At 37.4% G+C, this 18,446-nt stretch overlaps 1 long non-coding RNA gene across 1 annotated transcript; it reads left to right on the top strand.

The window, feature by feature from the left end:
* Positions 1 to 7,459: 7,459 nt before the first annotated feature.
* LOC146898834 (uncharacterized) lies at positions 7,460 to 17,700 on the top strand. Its single transcript, XR_015022403.1, has 4 exons — positions 7,460 to 7,599; positions 7,720 to 7,885; positions 16,887 to 16,935; positions 17,198 to 17,700. It is a non-coding gene; the product is annotated as an uncharacterized LOC146898834 (long non-coding RNA).
* The last annotated feature ends 746 nt before the right edge of the window (positions 17,701 to 18,446 follow it).

The raw sequence follows: 18,446 nt of genomic DNA on the forward strand, positions 1-18,446 counted from the left end.
AAAGATGTGAAGCATATGGGTGTGAGATCCGGCATTGCTCATGAGGCCTATACTCAATGGGTAGTAAACCAGGCTGAGAAGATTGGCATGCCTTACCCCGCCATGAGATATGTGTCCGCATCTATTCCAGCCATGCCTTTGCCTCTACCTCTGCCTACTCAGGAGATGTATCAGGAGCATCTAGCTATGGAGAGCCGAGAGAAGCATCAATGGAAGGCCAGATACTATGATGCTGAGAACTTGATCATGACTTTGGATGGAAAAGATGAGCAGAAGACTCATGAGGTTTTGATGTTGAAGAGGGAGTTGGCTAAGGCCAGAAGAGAAATTGAAGAAAAGTATAAGTTGCTTATGAGGGATTCCAAGAGGGCTAGGGGTGCCCGTGACTTCTATGCCCGATATTGTAGCTACGAGTCTGAGTCTGAGCCTGAGGATGATCCTTACACTTCCTATACTTGAGGATTCCCGTTTTCTTGTCGGTGTTTCCAGTTGTTGTTTATGTGTTTACATTTTAAAGTCTATCCCTTGGCTTAGCATTTCAAAGGGAATCATCCTGTAGAACTATTTGTTGGTTGTTGGTTTCCCATTTATGTTAATTGCTGTGTAGTAATGTTTACAAAAGTCCTAATTTGTCTAAAAACCCTTCGATAACAACAAAAGAGCTTTTTTGCATATGCATCTGTACATATCATGCATCATATGCATCATACATTGGTCACCTAAAAACACAAGACTCCCCTTATGCTCATTACCTCCTGGTTCTTCTGCCGCAGTCTGAAAGGTGGCTCGTGCTCGTAAGGTTTACCAACCGACCATAGTTCATCAAACAAGATTATATAGAAGGAGACACATGGATAATTTCGAAGAAGAGAATGCTCAGCTCCGTGCCGAATTGGCTGCTATGAAAGAAGACTTGGCCAAGGCTCATGACGCTATGTCTACTCTGATGGCTGCACAAGAACAACCGGCCACGTCTGTCCCAGTTACTACCGAAATGATCCCATCCATCCCATTATCCACTGTGGCTTCTGATGCTCGGTTTGTTATTCCCAATGGGCGCCCTTATGGACTCTCAGTCTTCTATGCTCCTAATACTGCAGCCGGTATTTCTGGTATTGCCAATCCAGGACATATTCCTGCAACAACCTTTGCTCCTACAAATACCTCTATGCCTCAAGTGGCTACTGTTGTTACTGATCCTGTTGTACACACTGTGCAACAGCTAATCGATGTTGACACTCCGCGTGGACAGGACCCTATAGTGGAGGCTATGAGAGAACAGTTAAGAGAGCTAGCTGGAGAGCTCCGTGAGGTCAAAGCTAGCCATGGGAATGGTGTTTCTGCTAAGGCTCGTGATCTATGCCTGGTATCCCAGTTTGAGGTTCCTAAGAAGTTCAAAGTACCAGATTTTGACAAATACAATGGATCTTCTTGTCCACATAGCCATGTCATTCGGTACGTCCGGAAGATGGCCAACTACGCAGATAATGATGCACTAATGATCCACTGCTTCCAGGATAGCCTGACAGAAGATGCGGCAGACTGGTACACTGGCTTGAGTAAAGACAATATCCATACTTTTGAGGAACTCGCCGCTGCTTTTGAAAATCATTATGAGTTTAACACCCGCTTGAAGCCGAATAGGGATTCTCTTAAGTCTTTGTCTCAGAAGTCAGACGAAACCTTCCGTGAATATGCTCAGAGATGGAGAGGGGGAGCCGCCCGTATTTCTCCTCGGCTTGATGAGGAAGAACTGACACAGACATTCCTGAAAACTTTGAAGAAGGAATATGTTGAAAGGATGATAGTCTCTGCACCAAATAATTTCTCCGACGTGGTTACTATGGGAACTCATCTAGAGGATGCTGTCAAAGAAGGCATCATTATTCTTGAAAAAGGTGAGTCCTCAGCTAGTGCGCCAAAGAAGTATGGTAACAGCCACCATAAGAAGAAGGAATCCGAAGTAGGGATGGTGTCCGGTAACCAGTCTACAGCTGCTGTCGCTCCTATTAATGTTGCTCAGTTACCTCTACCCTACCAATATATGCAGTACTCTCAACATCCTTTCTTCCCACCATTCTAGCTACCAGCAATATCCTCTGCCACCGGGTCAACCACAAGTACCCGTTAATGCCATTGCTCAGCAGGTACAACAGTAGCCTCCTGCTCAACAGCAACAGCCGCAACAACAGGGCCCTCGGCCCAGGCCTTATTTTCCACCAATACCAATGAGGTATGCTGATCTGCTCCCAACTCTACTTGCTAAAGGACATTGCGTCACCAGACCAGGCAAGTCTCCGCCTACGCCATTGCCTCCTAGGTTCCGACATGATCTCAAATGTGAATTCCATCAAGGCGCTCAAGGCCATGATGTTGAAGGTTACTATGCTCTGAAGTACGTTGTAAAAGATCTAATAGACAGGGGACAATTGACTTTTGAAAACAGTGTCCCACACGTTCTTGACAACCCACTTCCAAACCATGCGGCTGTTAACATGATCGAGGCTTTCGAAGGAGTCTGTACTCTTGATAAGATTGAAACATCTCGGGTTCTTCGAGAAGTCCCCGCTTTAGATGTCCGTAATGTTGCTACTCCTTTGGTGCCGCTACATGTCAAGCTTTGCCAAGCCTCCTTGTTTAATCACGATCATGCTTCCTGTTCAGAGTGTCTTCAGAATCCCATGGGCTGTTACACCGTGAAGGGTGATATACAGAGTCTAATGGACAATAAGCACTTGGTTTCCAGTGACGTTTGTGTGATTGTGCCAGTGTTTCACGATTTCCCTGCCAAAAGTGTACCTCAGACAAGGAAAGTCGAACCCTTGGTGATCAGGCTACCTGGCCCGGTATGTTATGCCTCTACTAAGGCGATCCCTTACAAGTATGATGTGACTATGATTGAGAATGGGGTAGAAGTGCCTCTGGTATCCCCAGCTGCGGTTAGTAACATTGCTGAAGAAACTACAACTCCGAGAAGTGGAAGGTGCGTCCACCCTTGTTCCAGAAGAAAGTTGTTACACCTGCCGCCTGAGTAACTCCACCAGTTGCTCCTCCTGTTGACAAGAACGCCAGCCCATCGGGCCAGTCTATTGAAGAGTCCAATCTGGACGAGATTTTGAGGCTCATTAAAAAGAGCGATTATAAGATTGTAGACCAGCTGCTGCAAACTCCGTCAAAAATATCCATCTTGTCTTTGCTCCTGAGCTCAGAAGCTCACAGGAAAGTATGCTTAGGAATCGCGATACTTAGAATAAAATTTCATTTTCCAAAAAATATTAGCAATTCCATAACTTGAAAATTTTTCAAAACAAACTTTGGAGTCAAAACTCCATTGATTTTTTCCTTTATTTTCTTAAACAAAAATCAAATGAAAATTAATTCCAATTTTGACTAATATTTCCCAATAATTGAACCAACACTTCACCATTTTTTCCTCTCAAGCATTTAAGGCCTCTTTTCCCCTTCTTCAAAGTTTTCTTTTTTCAAACAAATATTAAAATCAATTGAAACTCACAAAAACAATTTTTTGGAAGAGAACTACATGGAGTTTGATCCCTTAAAAGGGTATGTAGGCAAGAAGTCAAAACTTCTCCAAGTCCAATAAAACAAAAACTCAAACACATTCTTCTCCCTCCAATTCTTAACCTAGCAAACTCTTAGGTGTAAATAACATTTTCAAATAGCATTTAAAAATAAAGCGCGTGTGTAGAAAGTAAAGACGGTTCCTATAGAATACTATAGTCGTTATAGGTGCCTAACACCTTCCTATAGCGAAAACAACTCCCGGACCTCGATTCTCAAGGGTTTTTCTTATTTTTCCCTTCCCAAGAAAAAATGAGATATCAAAGGTTAAAAAGGTTCAAACTTAATCAATGTTTGACACCCAAAAAACCAAGATAAAACAGTATGCCTTCATGTAATTCATATTATTTCATAATTAATATAATTTTAAATTTACTTTGAGGAATAGTAATATGATATCAGAGACATAATAATTTTGCTACAATCTTTCGATAATTTAAGGCTTTCTAATCATTGTAATGACTTTATCTGCATCAATCTTCTTTTGCATGAAATAACCATTAAGCACAAGTTATGTGTTGAAACGAGAATATAAAGGTAAAGCACACCGAAAATGGATGTAAAAGTAATTCTGAATGTATCATCATTTTGTAAGTGAGACAGAAAGGCATATTAGTTTCCTTGTATTAGGTTAGGCAGTGTAGTTTTAACTAATGAACACGGCTGAAAAATTTATGAAAATTATAATGAGAATTGAGAGCAGAGGAAACAATTTTTTTTTCTTATAACAACCTGCATAACATAAGAATTTTAGTACTCTTCCCAAATTAATAAGAGAATCATACAATTACGTCTATTTCAGTAATTTTAGTCAAACGAACTTATTGTAAGCACTTATTTAGTTGTTTCCCATTGATAGAGTAAATGAATGACTTTTGTTGCAATATTTCAAGAGAGAAAGGTATTTCAAGAGAATCATACAAAGTTTTTCATATGGCATCGTGGTAGTAAAAATTGTAACTATTGTATATGTAGTTTTTAATTGGAGTGATTATTAACGGTTAATTGATTTCCTTCAATGAGTGTATACTTTTCATTAATATGTTTGAATTCCATCTCAACATCAGAGGATATTCATTCAGCTTTAACTAACTTAGTAGAATTGCCGATGAAATATAATCTACAATTTCTGCTTAATAATGTCTAAAAAAACAATTTCATAGTTTTCCCTTTAAAGGGTAAAATTATACAGTGTATTTTGGTTATTTAATATTAATTCATTAAACATGCAGCATTATGATAAGTAACAATCTTTGTTCTGGTACATGATAGTTAATTGTACATAACAAAAATGAGACGTTTATAAGCAAAGCCTACTCCATTTGGACATCATATATAAAGTGTGCAGTACAAAGTTAGCTTACATGCTAAATGTAAGTACCATAGGCATCAATGGAAAAGGTTACATGCTTACATGTTTGAAAAAACACCAGTTGTAAATCTCTTGTTTGTTTTAAGGTTCATGTCACCAGTGGTAAATATCTTTTTTTGGTTAAGGCTCATGATTGATGGAACTGTTAACCAAACTATTTTATGAAAATTGCAGTGACTGAAAGGTTTTCGGCTGTAAAAAGTGGTCATCAAATTGAGGAAGCCTTGTAGAAACAAAGACAGTAGTGTGGGCTATGGTGTGTGGTTGGTTGGAGATTAATTTTAGGCTTAATTAATGATGTGGTCCCTTAAGTTATTTGTTGGTTACATTTTAGTCCCATAAGTTATTAACGTTACAATTTGGTCCCTTTAAGCTATCTTCCGTCAACCAAATAAATCCCCACCATCAAAACCGTTAACCCAATGTCTAAGATGGATACACATTGCAAGTTGTCATGTCACCGTTCACATGTGCCTATTTAACGTTTTGGCAAAAGACCGACGATGAGGATTTATTTGGCTAACAGATACTAACTTAAGGGACCAAATTGTAACGTTAATAACTTATGGGACCAAAATGTAACCAACAAATAACTTAAGGGACCAAATCATTAATTAAGCCTTAATTTTATTACCCCTCAATCTTTGTTTCAACATTTCGAATGTTGGAGTGGGGAGATTGGGAAGAAACGGCTTAGTAAAGGTTATTGGATGGTTTGGCATGCGGTCTTGTGGTCGATTTGGAAAGTGAGAAACGATAGGATTTTTAAAAATCTTGCAAAAGATCATGGTGAAATTGTTGATGAGATTAAGGTGCTTTCTTGGAATTGGTCCATTTCACGATTTAAGAGCCCCCCCTGCCCCTATTATGAGTGGTATTGGAACCCCAAGGAATGTTTAATGAGATAGTTGGGGTAGTTTTAGAGGTATTTGGGACTTTTGGTGTTTCTAGTTGCCCAGTCCAGCAGCGTTTTCTGCTACTATTTTGTGGCTGGACCTGCGTTTTTGGCTGCTGGTTTCTCTGTTTGGTGGCTCTTTGGGGTTACCATTTTTTAAGGGCCCTATTGTTTTTTCCTTTTGCATTTTTTGCTCACCTCTTTGTACTTCTTGTATATTTTGGTGTTAATAATATAAGCTGTTTCAAAAAAAAAAGGTAATTTGAAAGCTAAAGATGATGAAAAAAAGGTATTTCTATCAACTATGTCACACTTTTATATGAGCTAAGCAACATCAACACTTCACATAGATGGCATGTCTTGTCTGTATCAATGTTTGAAACCAACGCGACACTATCACATTTACATTCAATTACTATTATTTTCTAAAATTATCACTAGTATCTCGTGTTAGTTTATGTGATGTTCAAGCTTTTATATGATTATAATGTATATTTATGCTTTTAGAAAATAAATGTTATATATATGGTTAAAACTAGTTAAAATTTCAGGGTTCGTCTCTGCCTATACTGACACCCACATTTCCTTCAGCCCGTGTCTTCAAGCTTCAAATTCTTCATGGGTGCTTTGCACTCGCCACTACTTTCACAAGCCAACACTAACATTGGTTTCTTTAAATTAGATTTATCTATATATAATGAAAGTAAACTTCAACTTTGTTGCTTGTCGACGAACCCTTTTAATCATTTCATTTCCAACTTTCCATTGTATCTACGGTGAAAAAGTACGGTGTCGTGTTTATTTCACTATCACGAAGTTTGGAAACATAGGATTCAACAAAAGAAGGTTTTACATTAGTGAAACCAACAAGAGGTTTCACATCAACAAAACCAACAAGAGAAGGTTTCACATCAACGAAAGTTTTAAGAATATTTGATTTCACATCAACGGAAGCTTCAACCGTGGACGGTTTCAATTTGACGGAAGACTCGACATTAGCTGATTTTGACTCAACTGAATTATCAACTGCATTTTCAACCATAACTATCGATAAACAACAAAAAATTGTAAAAAAAAAAGTCAAAATTTAATTAATTCATTAAATGCAACAAAATGGAAAGAACAAATATTGGGTTCCTATGAGTGATAACTTTCGCTGGCACCTATTGTAGTTAATTGTAGTTGGGAGCTATATCGTAGTTAACTACCTCTACGAGTTTACGTTAGAACCAAAAAAAACATGGAAGAAAAAATGCAATAATGTAAATGGTTTTAAAGATGCAATATCCGTTTTTTTGACATCAAATGTGTATAAATCTTCTAACAATCATTCTTCAATGATTTTGGACAAGGATTTAGCAACAAAAAAAAAACGAACTTTTTTATCATAGATAGTGAGATAGCAAAAAAATCGAACAAAGTAGGTCAGTGAATAGTGTAGGAGGAAGAAAGTTGCGCAATATCGGGTGTCTGAGAGCAAACAAGGCAGTCTAAGGAGCAATTTTCCTGTGATATAGTGAGCTTGGTGGGGGCTTATTTGTTTGGGCTTTGTGACATGGGTTTTTTTTGACAACTCTAGTTATAAACCCTAACCTCTCTCAAATTATCTCTCACATTCATAGGGTTTTGAGATTCCTAGCCGCATCTGCTCACCAACCTTTCCCAAAGATTCACGTTCTTCTACTGTCACAGGATCTCTCAATTCTCAATTCAACTCGTTCAGTCCCTCAATTGTCAAATATATGATGCTGTGAGTTTATTTAAGTACACGTATACCTATATATAATATAGCAGAGTTTTGATTTTCCATAACCTTTCGTTCATTCCTTCAATTGTTGATTTTTTGTTTTTTATTTATCTCCACCTCTAGGGATACAGCGGCAAGAATGATTTTATTTCTTATATTATATTTTCCATCAACAAGTGTGATTTCTTTGATTAATTTGTCGAGCGTTACGAGTCCCATATTGCGTATCAGATTTCTTCATGACATTGACCCAGGATTGCGATGTTCTTTGGTCCTTGCTCTGTGAGAGGTAATTTATTCCAAAAATCGAGAGTCCCAATAGTTTTTGTTGTTCTGCTATAAATATTTAACCTCATAATCACAGTATATTTTGATTTATCTATGACTGCTTCATTTTCATTTTAGATCTCATTTTTTAGTCCCAAAAATGTAACACCCATACCAGACGTATCTAGAAAGTCTAGCACGTGCGTTAAATTTAGTACTGGATACATTAAAAATTTACAACATAAAAACTTCGAATGGATTTATATACTACATAACGCGTTCGTACACTAACATTACATCATATCTTATCTTAATTAAACATAAATACATCCTTGAGATCCATAATCTTCATGCTTCGGGTACGAACGAGCTCTTGCTGATAAATCCATCCGTCTTCAAGCTTGCATAACAGCCTGCTTATCTGAAACAAATAAGGATTGGGATGAGACATAATGTCTCAGTGAGTTCCCCTAAATCCTAGGCTATAGGCAACCTCAAGGGAAACCTACGGTCACCACGTGTCTACATTACAACCTGGCGGTTGATTATACGTGTGTGGGGACTTGCATACTTAGACGGTAGTGCATACTAGAGCCGTCATAGTCTTAACTTAACTTGTTATAGGCTTCACTTCCTATACGTGTCATGGCGGTCGAGGGGGAACCTAAAACCGCATTGCCAAGAATACACTCTATGTATCGAGGCCTAAACATAACATAATCATGGCACGATTCTAAACCGGACGATTAAGGGAAACCTAAGATCGTCATCGGTATCATGTTCTTTACTTGCTCTATTCCATGCCTTGTACTTATCGTGTAGCATCTAGTGCTCTTGTTCTTAAACATAAACGTGCATGGATTCTTACTTGATCATAATCTTAGTCGTACATAGAATCGTAATCATAACATACATAAACGTACTTAAGTTCATTCATTAGGTTAGCGTTGAACAAACAATATTATCTTGATTCATTTTACGGATAGTCCCGGGTGGAGTAACCCCGAAATCAATCCCATACATGACCGATGTACGTACATCGGACTCCCTCGGTGTCGTGCGGGTCCCTTGCGGCTTGAACCGTTCCCCTTAGGTCGAGAACCTCCCGTATCCCCCTGGCGTGGATAACAAGAGACACGAGCACCTACGTCTTGTTAATTTCGGTGACATGCGGGTCCCTTACGGCTTGAATCGTTCCCCTTAGATCGAGAACCTCTTGTATCCCCCTGATGTGGATAGCAAGAGACATGCCACCTACTTATTAATCATAGTCATGTCGTACGTATACATAAACATATTCATACTTGCTTGCTTAATACCTCGGACCCTTGAGTCGACCCGGTTAGCGGTAAACTTATACATTCTTAATCTTAGTGGAGAGATTAACTAATCAATCCATTACTTAATGTTCTAACTAATCATACATGATCATATGCGAAGAGAATAAACTTCGCGTCTTACTTAATTAAGATCATTCCTATACTTAACATACTTAGGGATTTCATGCTAAACTTGCTAGTTCTCGACTACTATGTCGAGGCTCTAGTTCTTCCCTTTCTTAGTACTTACTACCCGAATAAATCAGCTTAAACTCTCTTGTGCCTCTCTTGATGTACATGTTAAGATTACCATGATTCTTGATTCAATGATTGCTTGATGTTATGTGCATTGATTCGGTGTTGTTTTGGGGTTACAAAGTCGTAAAACGTTGAAAGAAAAGCATCAGAACGCACCACGGACCCTGAACTGGGCCACCAGGCCAAAGCAAATTGGCCAAGTCCAGAGAGCCACGCTATTGGCGCAGCTGGGGCGTAGCCCTTGCTGGGGAATTTCGCTATTAGCGTATATTTCGCTAATAGCGTGGTTCCTCGGGTCTGTGGTACAAATTTTGCTATTTTTGACCCAAAACTCATCCTAATCGTTCTTGCAATGCACCAAAACATCCAGCAACATACATATACATTATAAAACATCTTTCATAGCCATATTAACATGTACAAAGCAAGATCAAGGCAAGGGGATAAAATTCTCATATTTTCTAATCTTAGCATAATTCTTGTTTTTGCTTGTAAATAAACACATAATCCCAATGGTGGGTTCTATCTAAGAACTCACCTAACATAATCCTTGCTCTTCCTTCAATTCCAAGCTCAAACCCTAATCTCCAAATTCCTCACATCATGCTAAAACCTCTTCCTTTTGATGCTTTCTTGCCCAAGAAGCTTCTTTGATCCATGCTTGATCATAAATACCATGACTTTGGAAGGCTTGTTGGAGAAAGATTGAGGGAGAGGGGCCGATCCATAGAGAGAGAGAGGAGAGAACACTTTCTCTAAAAACCTAGAGAGAGAAAGAGAAGTGGAAAATGATTATTTTGGCTCCAAAACCACTTATATACCCCCTTACGCGCAATTACTTAAATGCCCTTCATCTTGACTCGTGTTTACCTGACACTGATACACAAGTCCGTGCTTGACTGATTTTACTCATGACTATCTTCAGTCGTACTTAGCATCCTTCATCATAACCTCTTTCCATGAACCTGAGTCCTCTGGTTCATTTAACAGATAAAATTTCCATTAGCTGACGAGCGGGATGTTACACTCTACCCCCCTTAAAAAAAATTTCGTCCTCGAAATTTAGAGATCGACTACAATCATCATGACATACATTTTCCCATTCATACATATCCAAAGGGTTCGTCGTATTGTGTCCTCATCTTGTTTCTTAACCCGCATGTAACTGAACATAGCCTTCTTGATCTTAATATCACTCAAACTTAGAGTTATCCTAGCATACCATAACTTAGAACTTACCTTGCTACACATAAACTGGTTATCTCAGATCTTACCCGCTTAGCATAAACCATTTCATAACATTACCTTATCATAAACATGAACACTCAGGATTTGCCTTTTAACTGGAATCCCATCAGATACCAGGTTTGCCCTGCAGTGCTTACTTGCAACATAAAACATATTTTATACGTACAACTTATCATGATTACATAATCTTATTGTACCTTGAGATACATGCTTCTTACTGGTATTACTCAAAAAGACGATTCCACGAATCACTTATCCCTTTCTGAGTCTTAGGAAATCTTCTGATTTCTTTGCAATTTCATTGCATCTTATCACCCGTACTGAGGGGTAACTTACATAACTTGACATGAAAAAGAAAAATCAACTCCCATTACATCTGATAATCTATTAATTAACATCATGGTTCACATACTCTTGAAACTTACTAGTAATTCCACTTGCACTTACATCGTATACTCTTAACACAATTCTGTGTATCCACATGATATTAGCTTCATACGAACATTGTCGTTTCCATAACATGTACATACTTTCAAGTGCCATCTCTTGCTAAATGATAACGATACGTGTCTTAGAATCTTTCTTGATGAAATTTCCGTAAGCTCTGGTATTCAGGTTCTTGGAACGAATATATATATACATGACTAAAATATTTTATCATTTTCAAAACTGAATTTGTAATAGCACCACAGAACCATCGGACGAGTTTCTATATTTGAAAAAGATTTAACAACTCGCCCTAAACTTGTCCACGACAAGTTGGTCCTGAAGTTGGTACGTCTTAAGTGAGTTCACTTACGACGTATCTCATCAGTTTCGAAAATGTATAATTTCCATGAGTTTAAATAAAACATCGTTCCCAAGTTCCATAATATCAATCTTAACTTTTTTTTTAAAAATTTTAAAATCATGACTTAACATGTTTTATCTAGTATCGTTTTCACTTAACAAGTATCGCATACGAAAGTATGGTTCTCATTTCTCAACTCGAGAGTGGCATCTCCTTTCATAATAACATACTTACCATACTGCTTACATGTCCATAGGAAATCCTTGGACTTCTTAACGTAAACTTATTCCTCTTCCTCAGAACACTAAACTTGATTCTCCATAACATCTCATCCGGTTATCTCTTGAGCATTAATACCTTTTCTAGAGTTCTTGGTAAATACATAAAGTTGATTGTGACATTTACCTTCCCATTATTATTCAAACAAGGAAGTCTAGGGTTACTTGATACATGTTCAAGCATAAGAGAGTTCTCTTTGATTTGTTAAAGAAATTTGAGAATGAAAACAATTGGATTAAAGATGTTCCATTAAGAACAAATCAAAGTGACAAGATCAGGGGATAAAAGGTTGTTTTAAAAATGCAGAAAAGTTCACACTTCCCGCAAGCTACGCTAATAGCGCAGAAAATTTCCAGCCATTCCAGAATTTCGCTATTAGCGTAAGCCTCTGGAAGATGCTGCAAATTTCGCTATTAGCGTAAGCCAAGCTAATAGCGTAGTTCTTGAATGGTTTCTGCAATTTTGTTCGAAACTTCTTGTTAAACTCTCATGTTTGGACCTGTTTCAACCCCAGACAACCGGTGAACATAACAGACAAGGAAAAATGCAAGGCATAACATATAAACACCTTAAACAATCTTATTCTTCACAAAGCTTCATACATACTAAAACTCTCATGTTTCGTGTTTAACGATTAACTTCCATGTTGCAACCAACATCACAACCTTACATTTGTTTTGTAAATTCCAAAACTCGTGATATTTTATCTTATACTCATAATACTTGACTTGGGGGTAACCTTACATTTTTACTAATTGGATTTACCGGCTGAAGCATACATGTCATACTTGAACTTGTTTCCGAGTAACTCAAATTCCTTTGACAATCTCATCTTGTACTTGAACATATCTTTCTTAACATTTAACCTTTGCATTCTCACATACTATATTTTTGCTTAATCATACCAATGCTTGCTCGTTGATTTTCTTTTTAATAGAAAACTTCGTAAACTAGCGCACGGGTCATTGACGTTGATGATTTTCTACTTTATAAACATATATTGGGTTTAGGCCCCGACCGTTGCTCTAAAATCATAGAACGAGTTGATAACACATACGTGTCATCAAACCTAGACTCTAATAAGTCTAGCCCGCTCTACGAGTGTCGATGCAACTCGGTTCCTAGGAAAATCTCGTGAATTTTTTTTTTCAAAATGTCAATCTCAATCACCCATAAGCGTAAATCTTTCTAAAATTATTTAAATTTTACAATTCAACATCGTATTGAGCACTAGCATGTCCATTAAGCAAAACATAGGTCGAGAAATACGTCATAATTCTACATAATCCGAGAATCGTGTGATGTCTTATAACTTTGCACCGTTTTAACGTCTTACTTCATATCTCATGCATAAACATCCGTGACTTTTCTTCCAATTGCCATAACTTCTATTCTCTTGATCTTAACTTGTCCTTGACTCTTGACATATTAACTTTCAAAGCTACCTTAAACCGGATTGATTCCGTTAATACTTCTCCATGCATTTCTTCCTTAGAAATCATAGGATGTCATGTGCATTCGTTACTTGATGTTATAGAAAAAGTTTGTCATATAAAAGATAGTGAAAACAACCCCCAATAGCTACTACTGACCCTAGAGACGAAATGACAATTTTTGGAAAAACTGAAAATTTTCGCCCCAGGTTCGCTATTAGCGTAAATTTCGCTATTGGCGTATTTTCTTCAACTCAGTTTCCTAAAAAAATCGTATTTTACATATAAATCTTACTTCCTCAAGTGCTCTAGTGCACATCATTCCTTCCAAACATCTTAAAAACATTTCTATAACTTTTGCATGGCAAGCATTAACATCAATCAATTCAATTCCCGGCACATCAGAAAATAATATCTTGTCATCATGTCTCTTAGCATAAAGTTTCCTCATAAACCTTAACTTCATCCGCTAATACTTAATTCATTATGTTGCTACTTATGCAACTTCCAATCATACATATACTTAACTTCATTCATATAATGCTATTCCTGAGAGCCCGCTGACTCCGTTAACATATGTTGACCTCTTACTAACTTGTAGCCTTGTTATGACATTTCAGAATATCATAAATCCGTTCCAACATCTCTTACCGAAGCTTCCGGTCATGCCTAATATTTATCTAATTTATTCACTTACGGGTACATGGAGTATCACTATCATCTTGCCGACATTGTTGGAACGTCCCTTCTTAACATACCTTACATTCCCGGAGGATTCACACTTCTACTTGATTAGTTCACCGGCCACCTTTTTGGCACAATTAAACTTCTTCATCACATACTTCGTTCCTCCTGGGTCCTATTCAGCTCTCAGGTATCCGTTCTAATCGTCAATTGTTAAATTGAGTTGATCAGGCTCAACTAACAATGACAAATAGAACATTTACCCGGAACCCAATGGTCCCACTACCTTAGTTGTAATTTAATGACCCAAGGCACGGTCTGAATCGACCTGCTCTGATACCAATTGTAACACCCATACCAGACGTATCTAGAAAGTCTAGCACGTGCGTTAAATTTAGTACTGGATACATTAAAAATTTACAACATAAAAACTTCGAATGGATTTATATACTACATAACGCGTTCGTACACTAACATTACATCATATCTTATCTTAATTAAACATAAATACATCCTTGAGATCCATAATCTTCATGCTTCGGGTACGAACGAGCTCTTGCTGATAAATCCATCCGTCTTCAAGCTTGCATAACAGCCTGCTTATCTGAAACAAATAAGGATTGGGATGAGACATAATGTCTCAGTGAGTTCCCCTAAATCCTAGGCTATAGGCAACCTCAAGGGAAACCTACGGTCACCACGTGTCTACATTACAACCTGGCGGTTGATTATACGTGTGTGGGGACTTGCATACTTAGACGGTAGTGCATACTAGAGCCGTCATAGTCTTAACTTAACTTGTTATAGGCTTCACTTCCTATACGTGTCATGGCGGTCGAGGGGGAACCTAAAACCGCATTGCCAAGAATACACTCTATGTATCGAGGCCTAAACATAACATAATCATGGCACGATTCTAAACCGGACGATTAAGGGAAACCTAAGATCGTCATCGGTATCATGTTCTTTACTTGCTCTATTCCATGCCTTGTACTTATCGTGTAGCATCTAGTGCTCTTGTTCTTAAACATAAACGTGCATGGATTCTTACTTGATCATAATCTTAGTCGTACATAGAATCGTAATCATAACATACATAAACGTACTTAAGTTCATTCATTAGGTTAGCGTTGAACAAACAATATTATCTTGATTCATTTTACGGATAGTCCCGGGTGGAGTAACCCCGAAATCAATCCCATACATGACCGATGTACGTACATCGGACTCCCTCGGTGTCGTGCGGGTCCCTTGCGGCTTGAACCGTTCCCCTTAGGTCGAGAACCTCCCGTATCCCCCTGGCGTGGATAACAAGAGACACGAGCACCTACGTCTTGTTAATTTCGGTGACATGCGGGTCCCTTACGGCTTGAATCGTTCCCCTTAGATCGAGAACCTCTTGTATCCCCCTGATGTGGATAGCAAGAGACATGCCACCTACTTATTAATCATAGTCATGTCGTACGTATACATAAACATATTCATACTTGCTTGCTTAATACCTCGGACCCTTGAGTCGATCCGGTTAGCGGTAAACTTATACATTCTTAATCTTAGTGGAGAGATTAACTAATCAATCCATTACTTAATGTTCTAACTAATCATACATGATCATATGCGAAGAGAATACACTTCGCGTCTTACTTAATTAAGATCATTCCTATACTTAACATACTTAGGGATTTCATGCTAAACTTGCTAGTTCTCGACTACTATGTCGAGGCTCTAGTTCTTCCCTTTCTTAGTACTTACTACCCGAATAAATCAGCTTAAACTCTCTTGTGCCTCTCTTGATGTACATGTTAAGATTACCATGATTCTTGATTCAATGATTGCTTGATGTTATGTGCATTGATTCGGTGTTGTTTTGGGGTTACAAAGTCGTAAAACGTTGAAAGAAAAGCATCAGAACGCACCACGGACCCTGAACTGGGCCAACAGGCCAAAGCAAGTTGGCCAAGTCCAGAGAGCCACGCTATTGGCGCAGCTGGGGCGTAGCCCTTGCTGGGGAATTTCGCTAATAGCGTATATTTCGCTAATAGCGTGGTTCCTCGGGTCTGTGGTACAAATTTTGCTATTTTTGACCCAAAACTCATCCTAATCGTTCCTGCAATGCACCAAAACATCCAGCAACATACATATACATTATAAAACATCTTTCATAGCCATATTAACATGTACAAAGCAAGATCAAGGCAAGGGGATAAAATTCTCATATTTTCTAATCTTAGCATAATTCTTGTTTTTGCTTGTAAATAAACACATAATCCCAATGGTGGGTTCTATCTAAGAACTCACCTAACATAATCCTTGCTCTTCCTTCAATTCCAAGCTCAAACCCTAATCTCCAAATTCCTCACATCATGCTAAAACCTCTTCCTTTTGATGCTTTCTTGCCCAAGAAGCTTCTTTGATCCATGCTTGATCATAAATACCATGACTTTGGAAGGCTTGTTGGAGAAAGATTGAGGGAGAGGGGCCGATCCATAGAGAGAGAGAGGAGAGAACACTTTCTCTAAAAACCTAGAGAGAGAAAGAGAAGTGGAAAATGATTATTTTGGCTCCAAAACCACTTATATACCCCCTTACGCGCAATTACTTAAATGCCCTTCATCTTGACTCGTGTTTACCTGACACTGATACACAAGTCCGTGCTTGACTGATTTTACTCATGACTATCTTCAGTCGTACTTAGCATCCTTCATCATAACCTCTTTCCATGAACCTGAGTCCTCTGGTTCATTTAACAGATAAAATTTCCATTAGCTGACGAGCGGGATGTTACAAAAAACCAAGATGACAATTACAATGAATATTGATTTATTAAATTTTTATATAAATACCAAGTTGATGAATTTAATATGTGTTCCGCCATTGTTATGTTTGGAGGTTATAACACTTGAGAAATTAGTAGTTTTTTAAGGATTTAAAATGCTTCAATTTATTCTTTAGGAAAAGTCAAGTGCTTAAAAACATCGGCAAAAAAGTCTAATTACATTATTTTTGTGGCAGAATTTTCCTTCAAGAAAGAAGCTGAAGTCTAACATGGTTATTAAGGAAGGTAAGATTATGAATTTATCTTTTGATTATCTGATAAATGAAAATTCATGTTTTATACTCTAAAACTTGAATGCTCATATAAGTGACTAGTACCGAAAATTATATTGCAATTCATGTGACTAACACAGTCTTGCATCTTGTTTCTTTGTAGAATATCCATCTGATCTGACATCCTTTATTTATTTATTTTATCGAATTTAGTATTATGTATTTTGGTTAAATGGGTAAACAAGTAAAAATTTAAACCATTTTTTACTTTGCAGGGTACTTCTTCTGGAGAGAAGGAAAATAAGGAAGACGGTTCATCCCAGAAGTTCAACTATGTTGATGGATTAGTTGATAAGGATCCTTCTTGTTCGGTGTCTAGACTCACGACTGTTAACCCTAAGGTTCGGAAGACTCCTGATTTCATTAAGCAACTTGGTTCTGATGATGGTGAAAAGACCTATAGGGATAAAATATCTAGCCTTGATTTGAAAGAAGGAAGCCAGGGAATGTCACCAGATAAAGAACCTCTGACTTTTTCTGAACCAGTTATTGACAATGGTCTGCATAATGGCATGTTACGACAGAACAAGTGGGAAGTAATTTGTTCTTGAAATCGATAGGACACTAAAAAGGGAAGCATAAGATACGAAGTATTTGAACTTGCATCAATGTATCCTCAACCATTGATAATGTTAGTTAACAAAGCAAATTTGATAATGTTCTTCATGTAATTCATATTATCTCATAGTTAATATTAAATCCAATTTACTTTTCTCTAGTTTTCTTTTTTTAATGACTTCTATCAGGGAGAGTATAATTTTTCTATAATCTTTCTCAAATTTAATGCTTTGTGTTCACTATAATCACTTTATCTACATCGATCTTCTTTTGCATGAAAGAACTATCAAGTATCAAGTAAACCTTATGAGTTTAAATGAGAATGATAGGTAAACAACCAAAGTCCATCTTAAGTATAGTAATTGCCATGAATTGATACAATATTATTTATAAACTCAACTTAATTATATTACTTTGCAAAAAGAAGTAGATAATATAACTTCCACTCATCTTTAGAACAGAAACATGAATACCTTTTTGACAGATTATGTTCCTTTCTAATTCATCATATGTTCCTTTTTAGTGTATTCTGGTATATTATCAAGATATTACTATGCTAATCAGCATAATGTACGACTCCCCGAAAATGGATTCAAAATTAATTCTTACATGTTAGTGGTGTATCTGAAACAGAAAGGCATATTTGTTTCTTTGTATTTGCGCTATTATGTTAGCCATTGTAGTTATAAGCAATGAAATGCACAGTAATAGCAGAAAAAACAGATGGTTTTTTTCTTAAAACAACTTTCATAATATTGCAACTCTTTGAATATAGATGTGATAGGAACCAAAAAATTTCAAAATCTGAATCGATCAAAGAAATAAATAGTAGAAAATGTATTCAATAGATGAAGAAAATAAACTTGTAGAAGGAGAAGACTCTCTCCCTTATTATTTATCACAAAT

Source organism: Medicago sativa, chromosome 8 (assembly GCF_051527215.1).
Source record: "Medicago sativa cultivar Bolivia chromosome 8, Bolivia_mono, whole genome shotgun sequence".
Taxonomy (NCBI): Eukaryota; Viridiplantae; Streptophyta; class Magnoliopsida; order Fabales; family Fabaceae; genus Medicago; species Medicago sativa.